Below are 16,404 nucleotides of genomic sequence, written 5' to 3' on the forward strand. Positions count from 1 at the left end.
GGTTAAATTGGGGGAGCGCTAGTTGCTGGGCAGCATGGCAAGAAATGCCTATTTCACACTGTAGCTCTAAATAAATAAATAAATAAATAATTTGAAAACCCATATTTTATGGTCAGAGTGTTTACTAAGCAATAGTCCAGGTTTAATGTGTCAACTAACACTTAATTCATGCATCAATGCATAGTGTTTTCAGATCATTTTAAACAACCATAGGGAAGAAACACATGAAATATTCCCCCACTCACTGATTGCATTTGATTATGTGAGGAAGACTAGTGGAGATGGATTGCACAACTTCATCATTTCCATCATAAACTCCTCAGGGACAGAATTACAATATATCATCACCCAGGACTGTTTGGAAGACATATCACTATGATTTCATCAGCATTACAGTTCAAAATGATAACCTGATTTGCTAGCACTGTGGTGAACAACTTACTCCTTTTAGATCAGGAAGGAAAAGGTTCACCTTTATAACTTGTCCACATCCTGGTCCAGTTTGGATGTCGGGAGTTGGATCTTTTTCCAGGAGTTTAGATCTCAGAAGCAGGTTGCCATATTGTTTGATGGACGCAGATTTTTGCTCATTTCCTTCAAACAACAGGAACTGTTTCAAGATGAGGATGAGACCACATTATTAAATGGACAATATTCAATGTACTGGATTATAAGACCATAAGATATAGGAGCAGAAGTAGATCATTCGGCCCATCTAGTCTGCTCCACCATTCAATCATGGGCTGATCCAAATCTTCCAGTTATCCCCACTCCCCTGCTTTCTCCCCAAATCCTTTGATACCCTGGCTAATCAAGAACCTATCTATCTCTGCCTTAAATGCTCCCAATGACTTAGCCTCCACAGCCACTCATGGCAACAAATTCCATAGATTTACCACCCTCTGACTAAAGTATAAATCATAGTTAATGTGATCCTCATAGATTACTAACCTTGTGCTTAAGTCATCCCTGACCTAACACTTTTCTAATTCTGAACACCTCTCCAGGCATCACAAACTACCCCAAACTTGTCCCCACCCTACCCATGACCACCACCCCATATACTCCTTCTATTGGAAATATGATCCATTACTCAGCTATTTATTCACTCATGTCAACCACAATCTAAATTAATTCCTCACCATCACAGTATCCTACCTCTCTCACACACACACTCCCACTTTTTCTCCTTCTCTCTCCTCTCTCCACTCGCTCTTCCTGTCTGTTTTTCTCTCTCTGTCTCTCTCTCTCCTCTCTCTGTCTCCCTGTCTGTCTGGCTTTCTCTAACTTATTCTGTCTCCTCTCTCTTGCTCTCTCTCTCTGTCCCTCTCTCGCTTTCTCTTTTTCTCCCTCTATCTCCCTCGCTCCCCCCTTTTCAGACTCTCATTAAATCCTGACTATTCCTTTGCATTCCTGCAGTATCCACTTTATGTATATATAGTACTTGATTGTGAAACTGCTTTAACGCCCTGAGGTAAAAGAGCATACAAAATTCTTTTTCTGTATTTTGTGATCATGGTTTAACCTCTCATTTTTTCCATTTGCTCCCTGTGTACTTACTAATATGCCTTTTGTAAATCCTTTGGAAATCTATTTCAATATGTAAGCATTGTTAAAATGAAAAAAAGTTATTGTTTTGTTCTGATAATTAATGGCCCCCGGGACCAGTATGTTGCCTGCTTCTGCTTTGACTTTTGCCTTGCACTGTTCACAAGTCTAATCTCAGGTCATACAGGAATTCTTCATGGGATTAGAAACCAAGAAACAACATGAAAGCAGCAAAGAATTGATTTCATCATCTCTCAATTGTAGCTTCCTGGCCTACAAGCAATGAAGTTACAACTTCAAGACATGTCTAGAAAATTGAACTAAAAGTCTGGTCTGAGCCATCTGGCACTATAGAGCCGGGCTTAAGAAGTGCTGCAGTCACATTCTAGATCAGAGGTTACACCCTCCCCGATCTGCTTTGTAAAGTAGATACAACTCAGGAGAGTAGAAAACATAGAAAACCTACAGCACAATACATGCCCTTTGGCCCACAAACCTGTGCCGAACATATCCTTACCTTAGAACTAACTAGGCTTACCCATAGCCCTCTATTTTTCTGAGCTCCGTGTATCGATTCAGGAGTCTCTTAAAAGACCCTGTCGTTTCCGCCTCCACTACCGCCGCTGGCAGCCCATTCCACGCACTCACCACTCTGTGTAAAAAAAACTTACCTCTGACATCTCCTCTGTACCTACTTCCAAGCACCTTAAAACTATGCCCTCTCTTGCTAGCCATTTCAGCCCTGGGGAAAAGCCTCTGACTATCAACACGATCAATGTCTCTCATCATCTTATACACCTCTGTCAGGTCACCTCTTATCCTCCATCGCTCCAAGGAGAAAAGGCCGAGTTCACTCAACCTGTTCTCATAAGGCATGCTCCCCAATCCAGACAACATCTTTGTAAATATCCTCTGCACCCTTTCTATGGTTTCCACATTCTTCCTGTAGTGAGGCCACCAGAATTGAGCACAGTACTCCAAGTGGGGTCTCACCAGGGTCCTATATAGCTGCAACATTACCTCTCAGCTCCTAAACTCAATCCCACGCTTGATGAAGGCCATTACACCGTATGCCTTCTTAACCACAGAGTCAATCTGTGCAGCAACTTTGAATGCCCTATGGACTTGGATCCCAAGATCCCTCTGATCCTCCACACTCCCAAGAGTCTTACCATTAACTCTATATTCTGCCATCTTATTTGACCTACCAAAATGAACCACCTCACACTTATCTGGGTTGAACTCCATCTGCCACATTTAAGAAAAGCAGTAGTGTTATCCCTGGTGCACTGGTGATGTTCATCCTTCAAATGACTAGCAGCCAGAATTAGAGTCATATTGTCATGGAGCTTACAGCACAGAAACAAGTCCTTCAGCCCATGTGGGCCATACCCACCTGGTCTGCCTTGTCCCATCTACCTGCACCCAGCCCATTACCTACCCAAACTTCTATTAAATGTTGCAATTGCACCTACATCTGCCACTTCCGCCAGTAGCTTAATCCGTGCTCACACCACCATCTAAGTGAAGAAGTTCCCCCTCAGATTCCCCTTAAATATTTAACTTTTCACCCTAAACCTATAACCTCTAGTTCTATTCTCACCTAATCTCAGTGGATAAAAGCCTGCTTGCATTTACCCTATCTATACCTCTCATCATTTTGTATACCTCTATGAAATCTCCCCTCATTCACCTGCACTCCAGGGAATGGAGTCCCAACCTATTTGGCCTGTCCTTATAACCTGTATCTTCAAGTCCCAGTAAAATTCTTGTAAACCTTCTCCGTAATTTCAAGTTTAATGATATGTTTTCTGTAAGTGGGTGACCAGAAATGGACATAATACTCCAAATTTGGTCTCACTAATGTTATGTTAAAGTTGTATGAAACATCAGAACTCCTGTACTCAAACAAACAAGAGAAAATCTGCAGATGCTGTAAATCCAAACAACACACTCAAAATACTGGAGGAACTTAGCAGGCCAGGCAGCATCTATGGAAGAAAGTCCTGCCAAAGGGCGTCGGCCTGAAACATTGACTGGACTTTTTTCCACAAAAGCTGCCCGGCCTGCTGAGTTGCTCCAGCATTTTGTGTGTGTTCCTATATTCCGCATCCTGATTTATAAAAACTGCACCATCCCAGTTTTAGAAAATTGATTCAAAGACATTGCACTCAAATCCCACAATAGCAATGGGAAACTGAAATCCAAATAATTCAATAAATATGGATTGATTTTTTTTTTAAATCTGAAGAAAGTCTCAGGAACAGTAAGTATGAAACTATCAGAACTCCCTCAAAACGCATTAAATCCACTATTTTCCTTCAGGAATGAAATCACCGAAAACCGACGAAGTGTAATTCCAGATGCAACATCATGGTTGACTCGTAATTACCTTCTTAACTGAGAGGCAATAGGACATGGATAATAAATGCCAGCATTTCAGGAAATATCCACATCCTGTGAATGAATAAATAGAAACACCCTGCAAAAAACAAACCACCTGATTTTTATCCTATTGCTCTTTGTGGGGATTTTCTATGGCCAAACCTATCTGCAGCTTTTTCTATATTTGTACAAAAAGGCGTTCATTGGATCTCAAGCACTTAACCTTTCCAAGGTTATAAAATGCATTATATAAATGCAAGTCTTTCTGTTTGCTGTTGTGAAGTGTGTATTTGCAATGAAATAAACTGTTTGTGTTTGCATAGAGAATAATAGATCTTCAATATTATCAAAATCTTCAATACTACTGATGATGTATAAACCAGAAATTAAAAATAAGGAAGTTTATAGCTATTTATTTTACTTTAATAAATCAAGACACTCATCGTTATTTCTATGTCAGCAAGGCTAGTATTTGTAGAGCAATTTTCTTGACCTCCAGATACTCCAAAATAACACATTGCCCATTAATTACATAGATTTTGAATTATCGTTACCATTGTCTTGAAGATAATTTGCTTTAAGCAAAGATCCAACCCATAAACTTGTCAAGATTGTGCTAATGCATATCTATATATTAAATCCATTGCAACCATTGTACTCTTTCAATATAAATTCACTTTGTACTACCTCAGTATACTTAATGTTTTGAAATAATCCGCACAGATGGCTTTCAAAACCAAGTTTTTCACTGTATGTCAGTATATATGACAATAAGAAAACAATTACCACTACTAATGAGATAAAAGACCAGAAGACCAGAAGATACAGAAGAGGAGCAGAGTTCTGTCATTTGGTCCATTCAGTCTGCTAATCAATTCAATCATGGCTGATTTTTCTAACCCCGTTCTTTTGCTTTCTCTACGTAACTATTAACCCCTTATAATCAAGACCATCGATGAGAAAAATATGACTCCAATGGAGTGGGTTCAGTGTTAGTTCACCATGATACTGTCTCAGGTGGAGTGCCCCAGTTATGCAGAGAAATTGTAAAGTCTGTTACAAAGAAGGCTTAAGGGTCCTCTTTGAGGAGTACAAAATTATGACAGACATGGAGTAAATTGTCAAAAACTTTTCCCTGAACACACTTTAGTTCTGGAGAAAGGTTTCTTACAATTTACACCATATTCCTCATAATTCTGTATCCCTGAAACAGGTACCCCACCTCAGCCTTCTCTGTAAAAAGACTTTACAATTTCTCTGCATATCTGGAATGCTTATGGTAAGGGGTAGGAAATTCAGAGGATGGCTTAACATTTAAGGAATACCTAGACCAGCATTTGACTTGCCACTTGATAGAAGGCTACTGGCCAGGTGCTGGAAAATGAGATAAGTACAGATAAGCACTGGAGGTTTGATTTGGACATAGTTGGCAAGAGGTCCTGTGCCCATGCGGTCACAAAGTTTATGGTCTATAGAGCAGTCACCCTTCTTGCATTACTGTAGGGAGCTGAGTCATGGAACACCTACATTAGGCACCTGAAAGCCCTGGAACAAATATTAAAGATTTTGTGGATCACTGAAAGGACAGACATACCAACAGCAGTGCACTGGAGGAGACCAACATGATCTGCGTCTCCACCATGATAATGTATAATCAACTCTGATAGATAGGTCAAGTCATTCAGATGTATTATTCACATCTCTCCAAACAGATCCTTTACTCCCAGTTGAAGAAAGGCCAGTGAGCCCCTGGTGGGCAAAGGAAACATTTCAAAGATAACATCAAAATCAGCCTGAAGAAGTTCAAAATTACGCTTAAAAACTGGGAAGACTTTGCACTCAATAGATACACCTGGAGGAAATCTGGTCAAGAGGGAGCTGCCACATGTGAGTGACCTCTGCTGTGCCACAGAGAGCAAGTGGCAGCTGTAGAACAACCAAAATACCAAACCACTAACCAAAGCCACTACTTAATCTTGCCCAGACTGTACCAGAACATGTGGATCCAAGATTGACCTCAACAGCCACCTCAGGACCTACCAACAGAATATCACTTGCTGTTCACCACACCATAAAGATTCCAGGTAATCTTCAAGAATTGACTTCAAATTATGAGGATTTTAGTGGTGCTGAAGCTGTAGCAACAACTTCCTCAATACTATGCTTAAACAATGCATAGCATTTTTGCTGCAAGCCTTTAACTTACTAGGATGCTTGTATTGTTTATTGGACACCTCTTTACAAAGACCTATTACAGCCAAGCTACTTGCAGTATCAGTCGCTGCATACAGAAAGGTTCTTGGAACAATAATTTACTGACTTCAGTGGCACTCTTCTAGCATTCTCACACGGAGTACATCAAGAGGCAAAAACCACAGTTTTTAATTAACATTGAAACTTTATACTAAATAAAATTTGAATCACATAAATAAGATTATGGTCAAAAGTGAAATATCATAAACAATTTACTTTAAAAGTTACAAAAGTTTGTACGTTTTGAAATCCTTATGCTGGAGAATTAGAGCACGCACACAAACATTTCATTTATTTGTTCATTTGTTTGTTTATTTATTTATTAACATATAGTACGGAATAGACACTTCTGGTCCTTTGAGTCAGGCTGCCGAGCAATCACCCGATTTAATCCTACCTCATCGCGGGACAATTTACAAAGATCAATTAACCTACCAACCAGTTGGATTGTGGCAGGAAACCAGGCAGTCGCGAGGAGAACATACAGAATCCTTACAGGTAGTGGCAGCAATGGTTTCTGCATTACATTCTGGAGAGTGTTTAGTAACCAGTATGTAGCAAGCCCAACAAGAGTAGGGATGGTCATGGATGGAATTATGATTTTAAACTTACATTCAGTGTAATTGTATACAGTATCATTTTTTTTTAATTATTTAGATAGATGTTGCATGGAGATGGAAAAGGACAGAGATAACATTGGAGAAAAGGTTCCAAATTGGGTGAAGACCAATTTTACTAGACTAAGAAATGATCAAGCAAATTTGATCTAGAAACAGCTATTGAAGGTAAATCAGACTCACAGCAATAGGAAGTAGCCAAGAAGGTGATTCAAGGAGTTTAGGATAAACACAAAGGAAAAGAGTCACTCTGTCAAGTGGTCTCAGCTCGAAATATTAACTGTTTATTGCTCTCTATAGGTAGTACCTGACTTGCTGAGTTCCTCCAGCATTTTGTATGTGTTGCTCAAAATTTCTAGCATGTGCAAATCCTCTAAAATCTGGAGCCCCTGGCGCAGCTGGGATGGGCCCAAGCCTTGATCCCAGTTCATCACACCAGCAGGTAAAAACGCAGAGCAGCCGGATCAGTTCACAGCCGCGGCACCATGGAGCAAGGATTGAACATTCACGGGAAAGCGAGTGAAATCAGCCGGACCCTCACCTCCGTTCCTGACATTCAGGCTTCCAGTCTATCTATGCCAGTGTTTAAACTGCCCAAGCACTGGGTAGCATCTCGCTTTAGGATCCAGACTTTGGTGCCACAATGCAGAGTGAATAATTTAATTGAATTATTCAGTTTTCCTGCTAGTATTTTATAGACATATAGTGGAGAGTAGTGCAACAGAGTCTGGTATGGAAACGCCAATGCCTTTGAACAGAAAATCCCACAAAATGTAGAGGATTCAGCCCAGTATATCAGGGTAAAGCACTCCCGACCATTGAGCACATCGACATGAAACACTGTCATAGGATAGCAGCATCTGTCATCAGAGATTCCCACCACCCAGGCCATACTCTCCTCTCACTGCTGCCATCAGGTAAAATGTACAAGAGCCTCAAGACTCGCACCAGCAGGTTCAAGAACAGTTTCTACCCCCCAACCATCAAGTTCTTGAACAGACTCACTTGCACCATCATTGAAATGTTCCTACAACCAATTATCTCACTTAAAGGACTCTTTAACTTGTTATTTCATGTTCTCATTATTTGTTGCTATTTATTTATATTTGCATTTGCAGAGTTTGTCTTCTACACTCTGGTCGATCGTTCACTGATCCTGTTATTTTTCCTATTCTATAGACTTTTTAAGTATGCCCCAGGAAAATGAATCTTAGGGTTGTATATAGTGACATATATGCATTTTGATAATAAAATTTACTTTGAACTTTGTTTTTGCACTGAGAATGAGGAGTTTTTCATGACATGTTAGTCTTTTGTGGGTTGTGCCATCTATATTGAGAATGTGGCTACTCTTTTGATCAGCATGGTTAGGTGACGAGAAAATCTGTAAACCAATCTAAGGAGGAAATATTAGAGGCACTAACCATCGTTTTGCAGTTTGTCTGGCTACAGGACTGGTAGCAGTGGGTTGGGGAACTCATGTTCAACCATTGTTAAAAACAGGAGACCAAGATAAGACAAGTAATTCCAGGGCAGTTCATTCTACATTGGTATGAGCTAGTTATTGGAGTGCATTCCACTTAAAAAACTTTTTCATTTGGAAAACTACAGGAGTTGTAAAGTTTGATCTGCTAAGGCAAGATCATGACATCATTTAATTCAGCACAAACCAGGGAAAATATCTAGGAATTCTCTAATCTGTTACTTAATACTTAATCGTATTGCTCATGTCAGTCCCTGTTACATTCTGTTTTATTCCCAAGGAACTCAATTGTGAAGCACAATTTGTAATTTTTTATTGTAATCCAACTTGTTCCCTTCACTGTTAATGTACTTGTTCTGAGTTATACACACTGTTCAAAGTTCACGGCTTTGCATGCAGGTGCTATGAAACCAATTTGTTGTTATGTGTTTGTTCAGCTATTATCCACAGCTTCAAATTAATATTACTGATCAGCTGTGCACTTTGTTACTGCATTAGTCAGTAGGGAAAACTCATTATTTGTAGGATGGCTCACAATGTTATGCACATTCCTGTGCCCTTTATGTGTTTGAAACAAAACAGCAATTCTGGTTCCTTTTTTTCTTTGCTTCTGGAGGTGATATTTTCCTCCTGCAGGTGACCCAAAACTGGACAGGAACATTCAGAGATTGCAGCATTAGAACATTGAACATACAACAGTAAAGCAAAGGAAAAGATCTTTGACCCCACAGTGTTGTGCCAAACATGCAAAAAAAAATTAAATCAAAAACACCCAAATGCTAATCCCTCCTATTGACACAGTGTTCATATCCCTCCATCTTCCTACATCCTATCTAAATGTCTCTTAAATGTCTCTAATGTATTTGCCTCTACCACCACACAGGCAATGCACTCCAGGCATCCACCACATTCAGAGTAAAAAACTTACCCCTCACATCCCCTTTGAACCTACCCCCTTTCACTTTTAATGCTTGTCCTCTGGCATTAGACATTTCAACCCTGGAAAACAGGTACTCCCCATACACTTTTATATCTATGCCTCTCATAATCTTATAAAAGTCTATCAGATCTTCCTTCAGCCCCCACAGCTCCACACAAAACAACCCAAGTTTATCCAGTCTCTCATGATAGCACATGCCCTCTAAACCAGGCAGCATCCTGGTAAACCTCTTCTGCACCCTCTCCAAAACTTCAATGTTCTTCCTATGGTGGGGTGACCAGAACTATATGCAATACTCCAGATTGGGGCCAACTAGAGTTTTAATCAAGTTGCAACATAACCTCATGTCTTGACTAATAAAAACAAGCATTGCAGAAGCACCTCCCTAACCACCTGATCAACCTGTGTAGCCACTTTCAAGGAGCCAAGAGTCTGGATCCTGAAATCTCTCTGCTCAGCATCACTGATAAGGATCTTGCCCTTAGCAGTGTACTGTCTCCTTGCATTTTCCCTACCAAGGTGCAACACCTCACACTTATCTGGGTTAAACTCCATCTGCCATTTCTCTGTCCATATCTGCAACTGATCTATATTGTGCTGTATTCTTTGCCAGTCTTTTACACTACCCACAACTCCACCAATCTTGGTATCATCTGCAAGTTACTAATCCCCACATCCCATCTACATTTTCATACATGTAATTTATATACATCACAACAGCAAAGGTCCTAGCACAGATCCCTGCAGATCACCACTAATCACAGACCTCCAGCTTGAATAAGTCCCTTCAACCACTACCCTCTGTCTTCTATTGTCAAGCCAATTCTGGATCCAAACAGTCAATTCACCACAAACCCAGGCAGCTTAACCTTCTGGATTAGACTCCCATGAGGGACTTCGACAAACACCTTAATAAAATCCATGTAGACAACAACCACTGCTCTACACTTATCAATCTCATCATTTTGTCAAAAAACTCAATCACGTTAGTAAGACACATCCTGCTCCAAACAAAGCCATGCTAGCTCTCCCTCATTAGGTCATGGGTTACCAAATGCTCATATATCCTATCCCTAAGAATTTTCTCCAGCAATTCCCTACAACTGACGCGAGTCTCACCAGTGCATAGTTCTCAGGATTTTCCCTTGTTCCCTTCTTAAAAAGAGGTACAACATTAGCCAATCACCAGTCCTGAGACCTCGCCTTGCCTGAAGAGGACACAAAGATACTGGTCAAGGCCCCAGTAATCTCATCTCTTGCATCCTTCAATAACCTGGTGTTGCATGGGGGTGTTGGGAGCAGACCCAAAAGCAAGACACAGACACTGAAGTACTAGGAACAGGACTTGGAGTGTCAAGAAAGCAAGGGAAGTGGGGAAGAAAGGACGCTGGATATTGACACAGGCCCTGGACGAGACTAAGATGCAGGGCCTGGGCTTGGACATGGACAAGAAACATGGAACCCGAACAAGGAACTAGGAACAAGGAGCCTGGACTAGGGACATGGGACCCCAGAACTAGAGCCTGGACAAGGACCCAGAACCTGGGTCTTGGTTGGAACTAGGAACCTGGGTCTTGACTCAGAACCGGAATCTGGATTTAGGCTAGGAGAAGACGTGGCTACAGTACAGGACACGAGACTCCTGGACAGGACAAGGGAACTCCAGCATGGGCTGGGCAAGATATGGACAGGACGAGAACACAAAGCCTTGACTTGGGCTTGGGAGACAGGAACGTCAGAGCCTTGGATAAGAGCATGGGAAACATGGAGCCTTGGACATAAGCACAGGAAACACCGAGCTGGGACCCCTCCTTGGGAGCAGGACATAGGGCCAGGACACATACACAGCACACAAAGCCAGGACCCCCTCCTTGGGAACAGAACCAAGGGCAGGGGCTCTCTCTATACACAGTACACTGAACACAAAGAGACAGCTCTCCACTCAGGGTAGTGGCAAACAGCCAGACATACACAGCAAAGGTGAGAACACAGAGATGGTTCCCAATCAAGGTAGCGGCAAATGGCTAGACCTACCCAGCGAAGGCGAGGACACAAAGAGACAGTTCCCAGCAAAAGGTAGCAGCAAACAGACAGATCTACCCAGCAAAGGTGAGGACACAGAGACAGTTCCTAACTCAAGGTAGCAGCAAATGGCCAGACCTACCTAGCGAAGGCGAGGACACAAAGAGACAATTCCAAACAATGACAGACTGTTCCTTATCTCGACACAGCAAGGCCCTGGTCTTGCTCCAGCAGTTGAACTTGACAGCATTACAGGCAAGGATGCAGGGCAAAGAGGAAGGGAACAGTCCAGCAAATGAAGCTGAACCCAGGAGCTATTTATGTAGCCAGCCCCAAATGAGAATCAGGTGCCCCAATTGAGGCACTCAACAGAACAAGGGAAAACCGTAAAACCTGGAATCAAGATCGATGGACCGGACCATGAACCGGAATGTGGACTTCACGGACTGGACCATGACACCTGGGGTAAATCCCATCAGGCACTGGGGAATTATCCACTTTACTGCTTATTAGGAGGCCTAACAGTCGCTGTTCCTTGACCTCCAAACACTCTAACATATTTATACACTCAACAATGATCTCCCTGTCCCCCACATCCTTTTCTTTTCTAACTACTGAAGCAAAGTACTCCTTAAGTACCTCAGTCACATTCTCTGCATTCAAGCAAATGTCCCCCCCCCTGCTTTTTGAGTGGTCCTAACCTCTCTCTAGTTATCCTCTTGCTCTTGGTATATCTATAAAATGCCTTGGGATTCACCTTAATCCTACTTGCCAAGAACCTTGGGCCCTCCTGACTTTCAAACTTCCTTTCTTTAGTTCTTTTCCTGCTTCTTTATATTCCTCATGTGCTTGTTTGATCCTAACTTCCGAAACTTTACATACTTTTCCTTTTTCTTCTTGACTAAATTCAATACCTCTCTGGACATCCAAGGTTCTTTTATCTTTCCACCCTTGTACTTCCTGCTAACAGGAACATACCTTTCCTGTACTCTCTGCAATTGAACTTTAAACACTCTCCTCATGTCTTATGTGGACTTGCCAGAAAAAAAGATGTTTCAATAAACTTGTCTTAGTTTCTGCCTAATGCCCTCGTAATCTGTCCTACTCCAATTTAAACTCTCCTACAAGGACCATACCTATCCTTATCCGTAGATATCCTGACATTAAGGAGTTGTGATCACTGTTCCTTTACTGCTCACCCAGGCTTATTAACCAACATCAGGTCCAGTACAGCCCCTCCTCTCATTGGACTGTCCACATATTGATGTAAGAAACCTTCTTGGACACATTTAATAAATTCCACTCCATCTAAACCCCATTGAAACCCTAAATTCAGCCCCATCAATACTAAGAAGGTCCCAGTTTATATTAGGGAAGTTGAATTCCCCGTGAGAGCAACCCTATTATTTTCACACATTTCCTTAATCTGATTACATATCTGTTCCTCAATGTCCTGGTGGCTATTGATGGATCTGTGTACAATCCCATCAGTGTGATTGCATCCTTCCTATTCCTGAGTTCCACCCAAATGGACTTCCAACCAATCTGACCCCTCCATTGTCTCCTCGAGCACAGCTATGATATTGTCCTTGATTAGCTGTGCCACGCCTCCTCCAGCTTTTCTAAAACTTCAAAAGCCTGATACATTAATCACGCATTCCTGCTCCTCTCTCATCCATGTTTCACTCATGGCTACAGTTCATAGTTCCATGCACTGATCCATGCTCTAAGCTCATCACCCTTATCCAAAATACTCCTAGCATTAAAATATACACACTTCAAATTATCCGCCTCCACCGTACCTGTTATTTTGATTTAGCCTTTCAATACTTCCCCTGGCATCTACCTTCCCGTCTTATCCTTCCCTTACCGACCTGGTGCTCTGGTTCCCAGCCCCCTGCAGAACTGGTTTAAACTCTCCCAAGTAGCATTAGCAAGCCTCCCAGCCAGGATATTTGTTCCCCTCGATATCAGGTGCAACCCGTGACTGCCATGATTGTCACTCATGACTACCTCATGTCTCTAACAAAAATTCTTACTTTCTCTTTCCTCTGTGACAAGTGCTGGTTGTTCTTTTCCCTATCATGGGAGGCGGAGGCTTGGGTCTTCAAAGGTTACCCTCTCACCTGTCCAGTTACAGAGCTGGCTGAGAGCTGAGAATCCTGTATGCAACCACCTCCCTCCACCACCCCGGCAGTGGTCGGACAACTAACGGTTAGCACTTTCTTATCCTGGCATTCAGTTGAATTCAGCTAGATCTCATCCACTCTACACTGGAATCCATCTTTCCTAACAGTTCTTATTCCTTGACCTAAAGATTCATGTTTTCCAAATGGTGAGAGAGGACACGGGGTAGTCTACTCCCTCTTCCTATCCAGTCATAAACACATTATCAAACATTTTGATCCGACTTTCAGCATTCAAGTTATTCATTCAGTGGTTGCCATTGTTTTTGTTTTTTAAACAGATGCACTGTCTAAGCCACATCTACCTTCATCCACAGAATACGTTTGGCATCATCAACTTAAAACTATGAACTTTGCCTACGCTGTCCAAGTCCAACACTATAAATATTATACATTACTCAGGTGAGCTGGGTCAATTTGCTGCTTGGATTATCCAATTGCCAAATAATAGTGGGCAATCAATTCTTCCCCTTCTGATCTTTCAGGTCACCATGTTCCTCAGCTGCCTGGTTTTCATCACAGAAGTGATCCTTGTTTCATCCCATTTCGGAGCTACAACTTGCACGATCAGTTTCCATAGCTTAGCCCTCCTCAATGACTGGTCAGTAGGCCACTGGCGAGTGTCACTTCTACTACAGCCATTTGACCTTGCATCTTATTGATCATCTACCAGCTCTCAAGGGTCTTGTTATTCAGTTTTGATTTCATGTTGTAGCCGTATTTTTTTTTTTGCCTTTGAAAGTAAGCAGGTGTTACCTTACCCAATGTCCCAAGCAAGCAGTTCCACAAAAAATAATTTTCTTTTTCCTCTCTTTCCCCACCAGCTTGTGGAATTTAGTACACTTGTCTCCCTATGCTTTTTCTTTACTTCAATTATTCTGCTTTACTCTTTTCCCTTTACACAAACTTAGTTGTGTATAGTTTATGAGTCTTAGTTGTTCACCTTCAACTTTCTTGCACTTCCAAGCCTGTAAGAACCTCACCAAGAGCCCACACTTGTATTCCCTTTGCTTAATGCCATAAAGCCATCAAAAGTATTCAATATTATTTCTATGACACCAGCTAGACTTCTGCAGAGGTAATTGGAATAAACAGAAAATTGAACCAAGATCTGGGAGAACTACCAACAATGAAAATTTAAAAATATAATTCTATTACATTTCTCACCAATGCCATCCAACATTTTGTCAATCATAAATTTTTAGCCCACTCTTTCAAAGTTTCAAAGTATATTCATTATCAAACAATGAATAAATTATACAACCTTGAGATCTGTTTGCTTACAGGCAGTCTCAAAGCAAGAAACCCGAAAGAACCCAGTTAAAAAAATAAACATCTGATGCGCAGAGAAAAGGGAAAAAAACACATAAAAAGCAAACAACAGAAGCGAGAAACAACGTTCCAAACGAATGTGATATCTTAGATCCGAACCCCAGAGCAGCCCTAAGTAGGCCCAAAGCCTCGGTCTCAGTTCATCATATTAGTGGGCATGGAGCACAGCAGTCGGGGCAGTCTTCATAAGTTCAGCGCCATGGAAAGAGGAGTGAACATCACGGAAGAGCAAACAATGACTTTCCAATCTATCTGTTCCAGTTTATAAATTGTCCAAACAACCTATCATATCTTGCACTAGAACCCAGGCCATGGCACAGTGAAATGCAATGGGCCTAGGCCATGCTGCCCAGTGACTCGCTCCAGGCCCAGATTCCACCACCCAGCCTGAAACTGCTCTTGACTTCTCCAAATCGGTCTGGTGCACAGAGCGATCCAACTTTGCAAACAGGCCGATTGTACAGGCATTAGAACTCCTGTCTTAACTTCTCCTCTCTGAATGGCTCACTGCATCTGTGTTGATTCTGCAATGTTCCAGCACAGCTCATTGCTCGAATTTGCTTCACCTTCACTTGCCTCTTCATTAATTTACCACAATTTGTTTCAGAAAAGGTGTTATTAGTAATATTTTTAATCAAATTTCTTGCCTTTTGAACTACCAGTGAGCTGTTGCACACATTCAGTAGCACCATCTTAAACCTGAAGACTCTTCCAAGGGGTTGTTTACGTATTCTTGGAAAAATTAAAACTTGCTTCATTACACCTCCAAGATATGGATGCTTCCTACAAACAAGCTGTTAAATGATTTTAGGTGAAAACTAAGAAGAGCTCCATTGATGACACAGGCATGGTATTCCGAAACATGAGTAATTCCGCAAATTACAAATTCTAATTCTTATGCTTTAAACCTAAATCCTCCTAAATCAAGTGACTCATCTACACCAACACTGAGCCGGCACGAAATAACTATTATGAGGAAATGGTGGTATGGAAAGAGTGATACAGAAACACACAACTCTGGGGACACGTAGAAATGAAATACTTCATACTTCAGAAAGAAATAGGAAGACACCAGCTTAAGATGTGAGATTTCTGGAAATTAGTAAAAAAAACAAAGTCAAGGTACACTGGTTTCATTAAAAGGGCATTTAGGAGAACTACAGTTCTGCTGGAAGAAACTATATATACTACTCTTTATCAAGCCTGTAAGTGGCAGCTCAATGTACTTCATTCACATCAAATTAATTTTAATATCTGCAGTAAAATGTAGCAGCTATTTAGAATGAAGAAGCTTTTTATAAATAACCATGGGGCAAATGACCAACCAATATAACTTTGGTGGGGTTATTTGAAGATGTACTGACACTTTCTGATATAGAATATAAACAGAAATGTATGGAAGTACTAGCATATCAGACAGAGAGTACCACCGCACTACTGTGAGTAGTAGTGAGGTGCTACCCTCTTTCCACCGCTTGCACAGGGATTCTGATAAATGACCATGAGGTTCTCAATACTATCCTGAAAGCAACGCCTGTGTTTTTTTAGCAATCTTCAGCCAGAGATTCACAGGCATCAGTGAGGATGCTGATAGTAGCACAACAGTTCACACAATGATTTTACTGCTCGGGGCGTTCC

This window comes from Mobula hypostoma, chromosome 2, assembly GCF_963921235.1.
Source record: "Mobula hypostoma chromosome 2, sMobHyp1.1, whole genome shotgun sequence".
NCBI lineage: Eukaryota > Metazoa > Chordata > Chondrichthyes > Myliobatiformes > Myliobatidae > Mobula > Mobula hypostoma.